The sequence below is a fragment of the Stegodyphus dumicola genome, chromosome 12 (assembly GCF_044657685.1).
Source record: "Stegodyphus dumicola isolate Sdum_Otavi_A_Nest chromosome 12, ASM4465768v1".
NCBI classification, from domain to species: domain Eukaryota; kingdom Metazoa; phylum Arthropoda; class Arachnida; order Araneae; family Eresidae; genus Stegodyphus; species Stegodyphus dumicola.
Window position 1 is genome coordinate 53,840,275 of NC_140779.1, and position 12,352 is coordinate 53,852,626.

Consider the following 12,352-nt stretch of genomic DNA (forward strand, 5'->3'; position numbering starts at 1 on the left):
ACTTCGAATCAGAAGATTGCAGGTTCGAATCCTGTCGCGGACGTGTTCTAACCATGAAAATTCATTTTTTAAATTATTCTTAATTACTTTTAATTTTGTCTGATCATGTAATTTAAAGAAGAAGGTCTGAGTGTGTCCGCGTGGCCTAATGGATAAGGCGTCTGACTTCGAATCAGAAGATTGCAGGTTCGAATCCTCTCGCGGACGTGCTTTAACCGTGAAATTATGGTTTTAAAATTTTTCTTGTTTAGTTTTAATTTTGTCTGATCATGTAGTGTGAAGAAGTGGACCTAAATGTGTCCGCGTGGCCTGATGGATAAGGCGTCTGACTTCGAATCAGAAGACTGCAGGTTCGAATCCTGTCGCGGACGTGTTCTAACCACGAAAAGGCATTTTTTAAATTATTCTTAATTAGTTTTAATTTTGTCTGATCATGTACTGTAAAGAAGAGGACCTGAATGTGTCCGCGTGGCCTAATGGATAAGGCGTCTGACTTCGAATCAGAAGATTTCAGGTTCGAATCCTGTCGCGGACGTGTTCTAACCATGAAAAGTCATTTTTTAAATTATTCTTAATTAGTTTTAATTTTGTCTGATCATGTAATTTAAAGAAGAAGGTCTGAGTGTGTCCGCGTGGCCTAATGGATAAGGCGTCTGACTTCGAATCAGAAGACTGCAGGTTCGAATCCTGTCGCGGACGTGTTCTAAACATGAAAATTCATTTTTAAAATTATTCTTAATTAGTTTTAATTTTGTCTGATCATGTAATATAAAGAAAAGAACCTGAGTGTATCCGCTCGTCACGGACGTGTTTTAACCGTAAAATTTTGTTTTTAAAATTTTTCTTCTTTAGTTTCAATTTTGTCTGATCATGTACTGTAAAGAAGAGGTCCTGAATGTGTCCGCGTGGCCTAATGGATAAGGCGTCTGTCTTCGAATCAGAAGATTGCAGGTTCGAATCCTGTCTCGGACGTGTTCTATCCATGAAAATTCATTTTTAAAATTATTCTTAATTACTTTTAATTTTGTCTGATCATGTAATTTAAAGAAGAAGGTCTGAGTGTGTCCGCGTGGGCTAATGGATAAGGCGTCTGACTTCGAATCAGAAGACTGCAGGTTCGAATCCTCTCGCGGACGTGCTTTAACCGTGAAATTTTGGTTTTAAAATTTTTCTTGTTTAGTTTTAATTTTGTCTGATCATGTAGTGTGAAGAAGAGGACCTGAATGTGTCCGCGTGGCCTAATGGATAAGGCGTCTGACTTCGAATCAGAAGATTGCAGGTTCGAATCCTGTGTGTGTGTGTGTGTGTGTGTGATTACGGCAAAGCCTCGAGGGCTATCTGCCAAAGGGGAGGGATGCCTTCGTGGAGGACTTTCTAAGGGAAACTGGCTCGTATATACGTTACACATGGGGAAAACCACGAAAACGCCCATGCAGCCAGCCCGTTCGCGGGATTCGAACCTCGGACCGAACTACCAGTGTTCAGTGACTTTACCGCTCGGCCGCTGGTGGGCAGGTTCGAATCCTGTCGCGGACGTGTTGTAAACATGAAAATTCATTTTTAAAATTATTCTTAATTAGTTTTAATTTTGCCTGATCATGTAATATAAAGAAAAGAACCTGAGTGTATCCGCTCGTCACGGACGTGTTTTAACCGTAAAATTTTGTTTTTAAAATTTTTCTTCTTTAGTTTCAATTTTGTCTGATCATGTACTGTAAAGAAGAGGTCCTGAATGTGTCCGCGTGGCCTAATGGATAAGGCGTCTGGCTTCGAATCAGAAGATTGCAGGTTCGAATCCTGTCTCGGACGTGTTCTATCCATGAAAATTCATTTTCAAAATTATTCTTAATTACTTTTAATTTTGTCTGATCATGTAATTTAAAGAAGAAGGTCTGAGTGTGTCCGCGTGGGCTAATGGATAAGGCGTCTGACTTCGAATCAGAAGACTGCAGGTTCGAATCCTCTCGCGGACGTGCTTTAACCGTGAAATTTTGGTTTTAAAATTTTTCTTGTTTAGTTTTAATTTTGTCTGATCATGTAGTGTGAAGAAGAGGACCTGAATGTGTCCGCGTGGCCTAATGGATAAGGCGTCTGACTTCGAATCAGAAGATTGCAGGTTCGAATCCTGTGTGTGTGTGTGTGTGTGTGTGATTACGGCAAAGCCTCGAGGGCTATCTGCCAAAGGGGAGGGATGCCTTCGTGGAGGACTTTCTAAGGGAAACTGGCTCGTATATACGTTACACATGGGGAAAACCACGAAAACGCCCATGCAGCCAGCCCGTTCGCGGGATTCGAACCTCGGACCGAACTACCAGTGTTCAGTGACTTTACCGCTCGGCCGCTGGTGGGCAGGTTCGAATCCTGTCGCGGACGTGTTGTAAACATGAAAATTCATTTTTAAAATTATTCTTAATTAGTTTTAATTTTGCCTGATCATGTAATATAAAGAAAAGAACCTGAGTGTATCCGCTCGTCACGGACGTGTTTTAACCGTAAAATTTTGTTTTTAAAATTTTTCTTCTTTAGTTTCAATTTTGTCTGATCATGTACTGTAAAGAAGAGGTCCTGAATGTGTCCGCGTGGCCTAATGGATAAGGCGTCTGGCTTCGAATCAGAAGATTGCAGGTTCGAATCCTGTCTCGGACGTGTTCTATCCATGAAAATTCATTTTCAAAATTATTCTTAATTACTTTTAATTTTGTCTGATCATGTAATTTAAAGAAGAAGGTCTGAGTGTGTCCGCGTGGGCTAATGGATAAGGCGTCTGACTTCGAATCAGAAGACTGCAGGTTCGAATCCTCTCGCGGACGTGCTTTAACCGTGAAATTTTGTTTTTAAAATTTTTCTTCTTTAGTTTCAATTTTGTCTGATCATGTACTGTAAAGAAGAGGTCCTGAATGTGTCCGCGTGGCCTAATGGATAAGGCGTCTGACTTTGAATCAGAAGATTGCAGGTTCGAATCCTGTCGCGGACGTGTTCTAACCACGAAAAGTCATTTTTTAAATTATTCTTAATTAGTTTTAATTTTGTCTGATCATGTAATTTAAAGAAGAAGGTCTGAGTGTGTCCGCGTGGCCTAATGGATAAGGCTTCTGACTTCGAATCGGAAGACTGCAGGTTCGAATCCTGTCGCGGACGTGTTCTAAACATGAAAAGTCATTTTTTAAATTATTCTTAATTAGTTTTAATTTTGTCTGATCATGTAATTTAAAGAAGAAGGTCTGAGTGTGTCCGCGTGGCCTAATGGATAAGGCGTCTGACTTCGAATCGGAAGACTGCAGGTTCGAATCCTGTCGCGGACGTGTTCTAAACATGAAAATTCATTTTTAAAATTATTCTTAATTAGTTTTAATTTTGTCTGATCATGTAATATAAAGAAAAGAACCTGAGTGTATCCGCTCGTCACGGACGTGTTTTAACCGTAAAATTTTGTTTTTAAAATTTTTCTTCTTTAGTTTCAATTTTGTCTGATCATGTACTGTAAAGAAGAGGTCCTGAATGTGTCCGCGTGGCCTAATGGATAAGGCGTCTGTCTTCGAATCAGAAGATTGCAGGTTCGAATCCTGTCTCGGACGTGTTCTAACCATGAAAATTCATTTTTAAAATTATTCTTAATTAGTTTTAATTTTATCTGATCATGTAATATAAAGAAAAGAACCTGAGTGTATCCGCTCGTCACGGACGTGTTTTAACCGTAAAATTTTGTTTTTAAAATTTTTCTTCTTTAGTTTCAATTTTGTCTGATCATGTAGTGTAAAGAAGAGGTCCTGAATGTGTCCGCGTGGCCTAATGGATAAGGCGTCTGACTTCGAATCAGAAGATTGCAGGTTCGAATCCTGTCGCGGACGTGTTCTAAACATGAAAATTCATTTTTAAAATTATTCTTAATTAGTTTTAATTTTGTCTGATCATGTAATATAAAGAAAAGAACCTGAGTGTATCCGCTCGTCACGGACGTGTTTTAACCGTAAAATTTTGTTTTTAAAATTTTTCTTCTTTAGTTTCAATTTTGTCTGATCATGTAGTGTAAAGAAGAGGTCCTGAATGTGTCCGCGTGGCCTAATGGATAAGGCGTCTGACTTCGAATCAGAAGATTGCAGGTTCGAATCCTGTCGCGGACGTGTTCTAAACATGAAAATTCATTTTTAAAATTATTCTTAATTAGTTTTAATTTTGTCTGATCATGTAATATAAAGAAAAGAACCTGAGTGTATCCGCTCGTCACGGACGTGTTTTAACCGTAAAATTTTGTTTTTAAAATTTTTCTTCTTTAGTTTCAATTTTGTCTGATCATGTACTGTAAAGAAGAAGGTCTGAGTGTGTACGCGTGGCCTAATGGATAAGGCGTCTGACTTTGAATCAGAAGATTGCAGGTTCGAATCCTGTCGCGGACGTGTTCTAACCACGAAAAGTCATTTTTTAAATTATTCTTAATTAGTTTTAATTTTGTCTGATCATGTACTGTAAAGAAGAGGACCTGAATGTGTCGGCGTGCCCTAATGGATATGACGTCTGACTTCGAATCAGAAGATTGCAGGTTCGAATCCTGTCGCGGACGTGTTCTAACCATGAAAAGTCATTTTTTAAATTATTCTTAATTACTTTTAATTTTGTCTGATCATGTAATTTAAAGAAGAAGGTCTGAGTGTGTCCGCGTGGCCTAATGGATAAGGCGTCTGACTTCGAATCAGAAGACTGCAGGTTCGAATCCTGTCGCGGACGTGTTCTAAACATGAAAATTCATTTTTAAAATTATTCTTAATTAGTTTTAATTTTGTCTGATCATGTAATATAAAGAAAAGAACCTGAGTGTATCCGCTCGTCACGGACGTGTTTTAACCGTAAAATTTTGTTTTTAAAATTTTTCTTCTTTAGTTTCAATTTTGTCTGATCATGTACTGTAAAGAAGAGGTCCTGAATGTGTCCGCGTGGCCTAATGGATAAGGCGTCTGTCTTCGAATCAGAAGATTGCAGGTTCGAATCCTGTCTCGGACGTGTTCTAACCATGAAAATTCATTTTTAAAATTATTCTTAATTACTTTTAATTTTGTCTGATCATGTAATTTAAAGAAGAAGGTCTGAGTGTGTCCGCGTGGCCTAATGGATAAGGCGTCTGACTTCGAATCAGAAGATTGCAGGTTCGAATCCTGTCGCGGACGTGTTCTAACCACGAAAAGTCATTTTTTAAATTATTCTTAATTAGTTTTAATTTTGTCTGATCATGTACTGTAAAGAAGAGGACCTGAATGTGTCGGCGTGGCCTAATGGATATGACGTCTGACTTCGAATCAGAAGATTGCAGGTTCGAATCCTGTCGCGGACGTGTTCTAACCATGAAAAGTCATTTTTTAAATTATTCTTAATTACTTTTAATTTTGTCTGATCATGTAATTTAAAGAAGAAGGTCTGAGTGTGTCCGCGTGGCCTAATGGATAAGGCGTCTGACTTCGAATCAGAAGACTGCAGGTTCGAATCCTGTCGCGGACGTGTTCTAAACATGAAAATTCATTTTTAAAATTATTCTTAATTAGTTTTAATTTTGTCTGATCATGTAATATAAAGAAAAGAACCTGAGTGTATCCGCTCGTCACGGACGTGTTTTAACCGTAAAATTTTGTTTTTAAAATTTTTCTTCTTTAGTTTCAATTTTGTCTGATCATGTACTGTAAAGAAGAGGTCCTGAATGTGTCCGCGTGGCCTAATGGATAAGGCGTCTGTCTTCGAATCAGAAGATTGCAGGTTCGAATCCTGTCTCGGACGTGTTCTAACCATGAAAAGGCATTTTTTAAATTATTCTTAATTAGTTTTAATTTTGTCTGATCATGTAATTTAAAGAAGAAGGTCTGAGTGTGTCCGCGTGGCCTAATGGATAAGGCGTCTGACTTCGAATCAGAAGACGGCAGGTTCGAATCCAGGATATCGCGGACGTGTTCTAAACATGAAAATTCATTTTTAAAATTATTCTTAATTAGTTTTAATTTTGTCTGATCATGTAATATAAAGAAAAGAACCTGAGTGTATCCGCTCGTCACGGATGTGTTTTAACCGTAAAATTTTGTTTTTGAAATTTTTCTTCTTTAGTTTCAATTTTGTCTGATCATGTACTGTAAAGAAGAGGTCCTGAATGTGTCCGCGTGGCCTAATGGATAAGGCGTCTGGCTTCGAATCAGAAGATTGCAGGTTCGAATCCTGTCTCGGACGTGTTCTAACCATGAAAATTCATTTTTAAAATTATTCTTAATTACTTTTAATTTTGTCTGATCATGTAATTTAAAGAAGAAGGTCTGAGTGTGTCCGCGTGGCCTAATGGATAAGGCGTCTGACTTCGAATCAGAAGATTGCAGGTTCGAATCCTGTCGCGGACGTGTTCTAAACATGAAAATTCATTTTTAAAATTATTCTTAATTAGTTTTAATTTTGTCTGATCATGTAATATAAAGAAAAGAACCTGAGTGTATCCGCTCGTCACGGACGTGTTTTAACCGTAAAATTTTGTTTTTAAAATTTTTCTTCTTTAGTTTCAATTTTGTCTGATCATGTACTGTAAAGAAGAGGTCCTGAATGTGTCCGCGTGGCCTAATGGATAAGGCGTCTGGCTTCGAATCAGAAGATTGCAGGTTCGAATCCTGTCTCGGACGTGTTCTAACCATGAAAATTCATTTTTAAAATTATTCTTAATTACTTTTAATTTTGTCTGATCATGTAATTTAAAGAAGAAGGTCTGAGTGTGTCCGCGTGGCCTAATGTATAAGGCGTCTGACTTCGAATCAGAAGATTGCAGGTTCGAATCCTGTCGCGGACGTGTTCTAACCATGAAAAGTCATTTTTTAAATTATTCTTAATTAGTTTTAATTTTGTCTGATCATGTAATTTAAAGAAGAAGGTCTGAGTGTGTCCGCGTGGCCTAATGGATAGGGCGTCTGACTTCGAATCAGAAGACTGCAGGTTCGAATCCTGTCGCGGACGTGTTCTAAACATGAAAATTCATTTTAAAAATTATTCTTAATTAGTTTTAATTTTGTCTGATCATGTACTGTAAAGAAGAGGACCTGAATGTGTCGGCGTGGCCTAATGGATATGACGTCTGACTTCGAATCAGAAGATTGCAGGTTCGAATCCTGTCGCGGACGTGTTCTAACCATGAAAAGTCATTTTTTAAATTATTCTTAATTACTTTTAATTTTGTCTGATCATGTAATTTAAAGAAGAAGGTCTGAGTGTGTCCGCGTGGCCTAATGGATAAGGCGTCTGACTTCGAATCAGAAGACTGCAGGTTCGAATCCTGTCGCGGACGTGTTCTAAACATGAAAATTCATTTTTAAAATTATTCTTAATTAGTTTTAATTTTGTCTGATCATGTAATATAAAGAAAAGAACCTGAGTGTATCCGCTCGTCACGGACGTGTTTTAACCGTAAAATTTTGTTTTTAAAATTTTTCTTCTTTAGTTTCAATTTTGTCTGATCATGTACTGTAAAGAAGAGGTCCTGAATGTGTCCGCGTGGCCTAATGGATAAGGCGTCTGTCTTCGAATCAGAAGATTGCAGGTTCGAATCCTGTCTCGGACGTGTTCTAACCATGAAAATTCATTTTTAAAATTATTCTTAATTACTTTTAATTTTGTCTGATCATGTAATTTAAAGAAGAAGGTCTGAGTGTGTCCGCGTGGCCTAATGGATAAGGCGTCTGACTTCGAATCAGAAGACTGCAGGTTCGAATCCTCTCGCGGACGTGCTTTAACCGTGAAATTTTGGTTTTAAAATTTTTCTTGTTTAGTTTTAATTTTGTCTGATCATGTAGTGTGAAGAAGTGGACCTAAATGTGTCCGCGTGGCCTGATGGATAAGGCGTCTTACTTCGAATAAGAAGACTGCAGGTTCGAATCCTGTCGCGGACGTGTTCTAACCATGAAAAGGCATTTTTTAAATTATTCTTAATTAGTTTTAATTTTGTCTGATCATGTAATTTAAAGAAGAAGGTCTGAGTGTGTCCGCGTGGCCTAATGGATAAGGCGTCTGACTTCGAATCAGAAGACTGCAGGTTCGAATCCAGGATGTCGCGGACGTGTTCTAAACATGAAAATTCATTTTTAAAATTATTCTTAATTAGTTTTAATTTTGTCTGATCATGTAATATAAAGAAAAGAACCTGAGTGTATCCGCTCGTCACGGATGTGTTTTAACCGTAAAATTTTGTTTTTAAAATTTTTCTTCTTTAGTTTCAATTTTGTCTGATCATGTACTGTAAAGAAGAGGTCCTGAATGTGTCCGCGTGGCCTAATGGATAAGGCGTCTGGCTTCGAATCAGAAGATTGCAGGTTCGAATCCTGTTTCGGACGTGTTCTAGCCATGAAAATTCATTTTTAAAATTATTCTTAATTACTTTTAATTTTGTCTGATCATGTAATTTAAAGAAGAAGGTCTGAGTGTGTCCGCGTGGCCTAATGGATAAGGCGTCTGACTTCGAATCAGAAGACTGCAGGTTCGAATCCTCTCGCGGACGTGCTTTAACCGTGAAATTTTGGTTTTAAAATTTTTCTTGTTTAGTTTTAATTTTGTCTCATCATGTAGTGTGAAGAAGAGGACCTGAATGTGTCCGCGTGGCCTAATGGATAAGGCGTCTGTCTTCGAATCAGAAGATTGCAGGTTCGAATCCTGTTGCGGACGTGTTCTAACGATGAAAAGTCATTTTTTAAATTATTCTTAATTAGTTTTAATTTTGTCTGATCATGTACTGTAAAGAGGAGAACCTGAATGTGTCCGCGTGGCCTAATGGATAAGGCGTCTGACTTCGAATCAGAAGATTGCAGCTTCGAATCCTGTCGCGGACGTGTTCTAACCATGAAAAGTCATTCTTTAAATTATTCTTAATTAGTTTTAATTTTGTCTGATCATGTAATTTAAGAAGAAGGTCTGAGTGTGTCCGCGTGGCCTAATGGATAAGGCGTCTGACTTCGAATCAGAAGATTGCAGGTTCGAATCCTGTCGCGGACGTGTTCTAACCATGAAAAGGCATTTTTTAAATTATTCTTAATTAGTTTTAATTTTGTCTGATCATGTACTGTAAAGAAGAAGGTCTGAGTGTGTCCGCGTGGCCTAATGGATAAGGCGTCTGGCTTCGAATCAGAAGATTGCAGGTTCGAATCCTGTCTCGGACGTGTTCTAACCATGAAAATTCATTTTTAAAATTATTCTTAATTACTTTTAATTTTGTCTGATCATGTAATTTAAAGAAGAAGGTCTGAGTGTGTCCGCGTGGCCTAATGGATAAGGCGTCTGACTTCGAATCAGAAGACTGCAGGTTCGAATCCTCTCGCGGACGTGCTTTAACCGTGAAATTTTGGTTTTAAAATTTTTCTTGTTTAGTTTTAATTTTGTCTGATCATGTAATTTAAGAAGAAGGTCTGAGTGTGTCCGCGTGGCCTAATGGATAAGGCGTCTGACTTCGAATCAGAAGATTGCAGGTTCGAATCCTGTCGCGGACGTGTTCTAACCATGAAAAGTCATTTTTTAAATTATTCTTAATTAGTTTTAATTTTGTCTGATCATGTACTGTAAAGAAGAGGACCTGAATGTGTCGGCGTGGCCTAATGGATAAGACGTCTGACTTCGAATCAGAAGATTGCAGGTTCGAATCCTGTCGCGGACGTGTTCTAACCATGAAAAGTCATTTTTTAAATTATTCTTAATTACTTTTAATTTTGTCTGATCATGTAATTTAAAGAAGAAGGTCTGAGTGTGTCCGCGTGGCCTAATGGATAGGGCGTCTGACTTCGAATCAGAAGATTGCAGGTTCGAATCCTGTCGCGGACGTGTTCTAAACATGAAAATTCATTTTTAAAATTATTCTTAATTAGTTTTAATTTTGTCTGATCATGTAATATAAAGAAAAGAACCTGAGTGTATCCGCTCGTCACGGACGTGTTTTAACCGTAAAATTTTGTTTTTAAAATTTTTCTTCTTTAGTTTCAATTTTGTCTGATCATGTACTGTAAAGAAGAAGGTCTGAGTGTGTACGCGTGGCCTAATGGATAAGGCGTCTGACTTTGAATCAGAAGATTGCAGGTTCGAATCCTGTCGCGGACGTGTTCTAACCACGAAAAGTCATTTTTTAAATTATTCTTAATTAGTTTTAATTTTGTCTGATCATGTACTGTAAAGAAGAGGACCTGAATGTGTCGGCGTGGCCTAATGGATATGACGTCTGACTTCGAATCAGAAGATTGCAGGTTCGAATCCTGTCGCGGACGTGTTCTAACCATGAAAAGTCATTTTTTAAATTATTCTTAATTACTTTTAATTTTGTCTGATCATGTAATTTAAAGAAGAAGGTCTGAGTGTGTCCGCGTGGCCTAATGGATAAGGCGTCTGACTTCGAATCAGAAGACTGCAGGTTCGAATCCTGTCGCGGACGTGTTCTAAACATGAAAATTCATTTTTAAAATTATTCTTAATTAGTTTTAATTTTGTCTGATCATGTAATATAAAGAAAAGAACCTGAGTGTATCCGCTCGTCACGGACGTGTTTTAACCGTAAAATTTTGTTTTTAAAATTTTTCTTCTTTAGTTTCAATTTTGTCTGATCATGTACTGTAAAGAAGAGGTCCTGAATGTGTCCGCGTGGCCTAATGGATAAGGCGTCTGTCTTCGAATCAGAAGATTGCAGGTTCGAATCCTGTCTCGGACGTGTTCTAACCATGAAAATTCATTTTTAAAATTATTCTTAATTACTTTTAATTTTGTCTGATCATGTAATTTAAAGAAGAAGGTCTGAGTGTGTCCGCGTGGCCTAATGGATAAGGCGTCTGACTTCGAATCAGAAGATTGCAGGTTCGAATCCTGTCGCGGACGTGTTCTAACCACGAAAAGTCATTTTTTAAATTATTCTTAATTAGTTTTAATTTTGTCTGATCATGTACTGTAAAGAAGAGGACCTGAATGTGTCGGCGTGGCCTAATGGATATGACGTCTGACTTCGAATCAGAAGATTGCAGGTTCGAATCCTGTCGCGGACGTGTTCTAACCATGAAAAGTCATTTTTTAAATTATTCTTAATTACTTTTAATTTTGTCTGATCATGTAATTTAAAGAAGAAGGTCTGAGTGTGTCCGCGTGGCCTAATGGATAAGGCGTCTGACTTCGAATCAGAAGACTGCAGGTTCGAATCCTGTCGCGGACGTGTTCTAAACATGAAAATTCATTTTTAAAATTATTCTTAATTAGTTTTAATTTTGTCTGATCATGTAATATAAAGAAAAGAACCTGAGTGTATCCGCTCGTCACGGACGTGTTTTAACCGTAAAATTTTGTTTTTAAAATTTTTCTTCTTTAGTTTCAATTTTGTCTGATCATGTACTGTAAAGAAGAGGTCCTGAATGTGTCCGCGTGGCCTAATGGATAAGGCGTCTGTCTTCGAATCAGAAGATTGCAGGTTCGAATCCTGTCTCGGACGTGTTCTAACCATGAAAAGGCATTTTTTAAATTATTCTTAATTAGTTTTAATTTTGTCTGATCATGTAATTTAAAGAAGAAGGTCTGAGTGTGTCCGCGTGGCCTAATGGATAAGGCGTCTGACTTCGAATCAGAAGACTGCAGGTTCGAATCCAGGATATCGCGGACGTGTTCTAAACATGAAAATTCATTTTTAAAATTATTCTTAATTAGTTTTAATTTTGTCTGATCATGTAATATAAAGAAAAGAACCTGAGTGTATCCGCTCGTCACGGATGTGTTTTAACCGTAAAATTTTGTTTTTAAAATTTTTCTTCTTTAGTTTCAATTTTGTCTGATCATGTACTGTAAAGAAGAGGTCCTGAATGTGTCCGCGTGGCCTAATGGATAAGGCGTCTGGCTTCGAATCAGAAGATTGCAGGTTCGAATCCTGTCTCGGACGTGTTCTAACCATGAAAATTCATTTTTAAAATTATTCTTAATTACTTTTAATTTTGTCTGATCATGTAATTTAAAGAAGAAGGTCTGAGTGTGTCCGCGTGGCCTAATGGATAAGGCGTCTGACTTCGAATCAGAAGACTGCAGGTTCGAATCCAGGATATCGCGGACGTGTTCTAAACATGAAAATTCATTTTTAAAATTATTCTTAATTAGTTTTAATTTTGTCTGATCATGTAATATAAAGAAAAGAACCTGAGTGTATCCGCTCGTCACGGATGTGTTTTAACCGTAAAATTTTGTTTTTAAAATTTTTCTTCTTTAGTTTCAATTTTGTCTGATCATGTACTGTAAAGAAGAGGTCCTGAATGTGTCCGCGTGGCCTAATGGATAAGGCGTCTGGCTTCGAATCAGAAGATTGCAGGTTCGAATCCTGTCTCGGACGTGTTTAACCATGAAAATTCAT

At 37.7% G+C, this 12,352-nt stretch overlaps 18 non-coding genes across 18 annotated transcripts; all 18 read left to right on the top strand.

The window, feature by feature from the left end:
- The first annotated feature begins 626 nt into the window (after positions 1–626).
- Positions 627–699, top strand: TRNAR-UCG (transfer RNA arginine (anticodon UCG)). Its single transcript has one exon. It is a non-coding gene; the product is annotated as a tRNA-Arg (tRNA).
- A 2,202-nt stretch (positions 700–2,901) lies between these two features.
- TRNAQ-UUG (transfer RNA glutamine (anticodon UUG)) lies at positions 2,902–2,974 on the top strand. The gene has a single exon. It is a non-coding gene; the product is annotated as a tRNA-Gln (tRNA).
- An 801-nt stretch (positions 2,975–3,775) lies between these two features.
- Positions 3,776–3,848, top strand: TRNAR-UCG (transfer RNA arginine (anticodon UCG)). Its single transcript has one exon. It is a non-coding gene; the product is annotated as a tRNA-Arg (tRNA).
- Positions 3,849–4,048: 200 nt separating this feature from the next.
- Positions 4,049–4,121, top strand: TRNAR-UCG (transfer RNA arginine (anticodon UCG)). Its single transcript has one exon. It is a non-coding gene; the product is annotated as a tRNA-Arg (tRNA).
- A 200-nt stretch (positions 4,122–4,321) lies between these two features.
- Positions 4,322–4,394, top strand: TRNAQ-UUG (transfer RNA glutamine (anticodon UUG)). The gene has a single exon. It is a non-coding gene; the product is annotated as a tRNA-Gln (tRNA).
- A 255-nt stretch (positions 4,395–4,649) lies between these two features.
- On the top strand, positions 4,650–4,722 carry TRNAR-UCG (transfer RNA arginine (anticodon UCG)). The gene has a single exon. It is a non-coding gene; the product is annotated as a tRNA-Arg (tRNA).
- Positions 4,723–5,086: 364 nt separating this feature from the next.
- On the top strand, positions 5,087–5,159 carry TRNAR-UCG (transfer RNA arginine (anticodon UCG)). Its single transcript has one exon. It is a non-coding gene; the product is annotated as a tRNA-Arg (tRNA).
- A 255-nt stretch (positions 5,160–5,414) lies between these two features.
- Positions 5,415–5,487, top strand: TRNAR-UCG (transfer RNA arginine (anticodon UCG)). Its single transcript has one exon. It is a non-coding gene; the product is annotated as a tRNA-Arg (tRNA).
- An 805-nt stretch (positions 5,488–6,292) lies between these two features.
- On the top strand, positions 6,293–6,365 carry TRNAR-UCG (transfer RNA arginine (anticodon UCG)). The gene has a single exon. It is a non-coding gene; the product is annotated as a tRNA-Arg (tRNA).
- A 528-nt stretch (positions 6,366–6,893) lies between these two features.
- On the top strand, positions 6,894–6,966 carry TRNAR-UCG (transfer RNA arginine (anticodon UCG)). The gene has a single exon. It is a non-coding gene; the product is annotated as a tRNA-Arg (tRNA).
- A 255-nt stretch (positions 6,967–7,221) lies between these two features.
- TRNAR-UCG (transfer RNA arginine (anticodon UCG)) lies at positions 7,222–7,294 on the top strand. The gene has a single exon. It is a non-coding gene; the product is annotated as a tRNA-Arg (tRNA).
- A 1,624-nt stretch (positions 7,295–8,918) lies between these two features.
- On the top strand, positions 8,919–8,991 carry TRNAR-UCG (transfer RNA arginine (anticodon UCG)). Its single transcript has one exon. It is a non-coding gene; the product is annotated as a tRNA-Arg (tRNA).
- Positions 8,992–9,409: 418 nt separating this feature from the next.
- On the top strand, positions 9,410–9,482 carry TRNAR-UCG (transfer RNA arginine (anticodon UCG)). The gene has a single exon. It is a non-coding gene; the product is annotated as a tRNA-Arg (tRNA).
- Positions 9,483–9,737: 255 nt separating this feature from the next.
- Positions 9,738–9,810, top strand: TRNAR-UCG (transfer RNA arginine (anticodon UCG)). The gene has a single exon. It is a non-coding gene; the product is annotated as a tRNA-Arg (tRNA).
- Positions 9,811–10,010: 200 nt separating this feature from the next.
- Positions 10,011–10,083, top strand: TRNAQ-UUG (transfer RNA glutamine (anticodon UUG)). Its single transcript has one exon. It is a non-coding gene; the product is annotated as a tRNA-Gln (tRNA).
- Positions 10,084–10,338: 255 nt separating this feature from the next.
- TRNAR-UCG (transfer RNA arginine (anticodon UCG)) lies at positions 10,339–10,411 on the top strand. The gene has a single exon. It is a non-coding gene; the product is annotated as a tRNA-Arg (tRNA).
- A 364-nt stretch (positions 10,412–10,775) lies between these two features.
- On the top strand, positions 10,776–10,848 carry TRNAR-UCG (transfer RNA arginine (anticodon UCG)). The gene has a single exon. It is a non-coding gene; the product is annotated as a tRNA-Arg (tRNA).
- A 255-nt stretch (positions 10,849–11,103) lies between these two features.
- On the top strand, positions 11,104–11,176 carry TRNAR-UCG (transfer RNA arginine (anticodon UCG)). The gene has a single exon. It is a non-coding gene; the product is annotated as a tRNA-Arg (tRNA).
- The last annotated feature ends 1,176 nt before the right edge of the window (positions 11,177–12,352 follow it).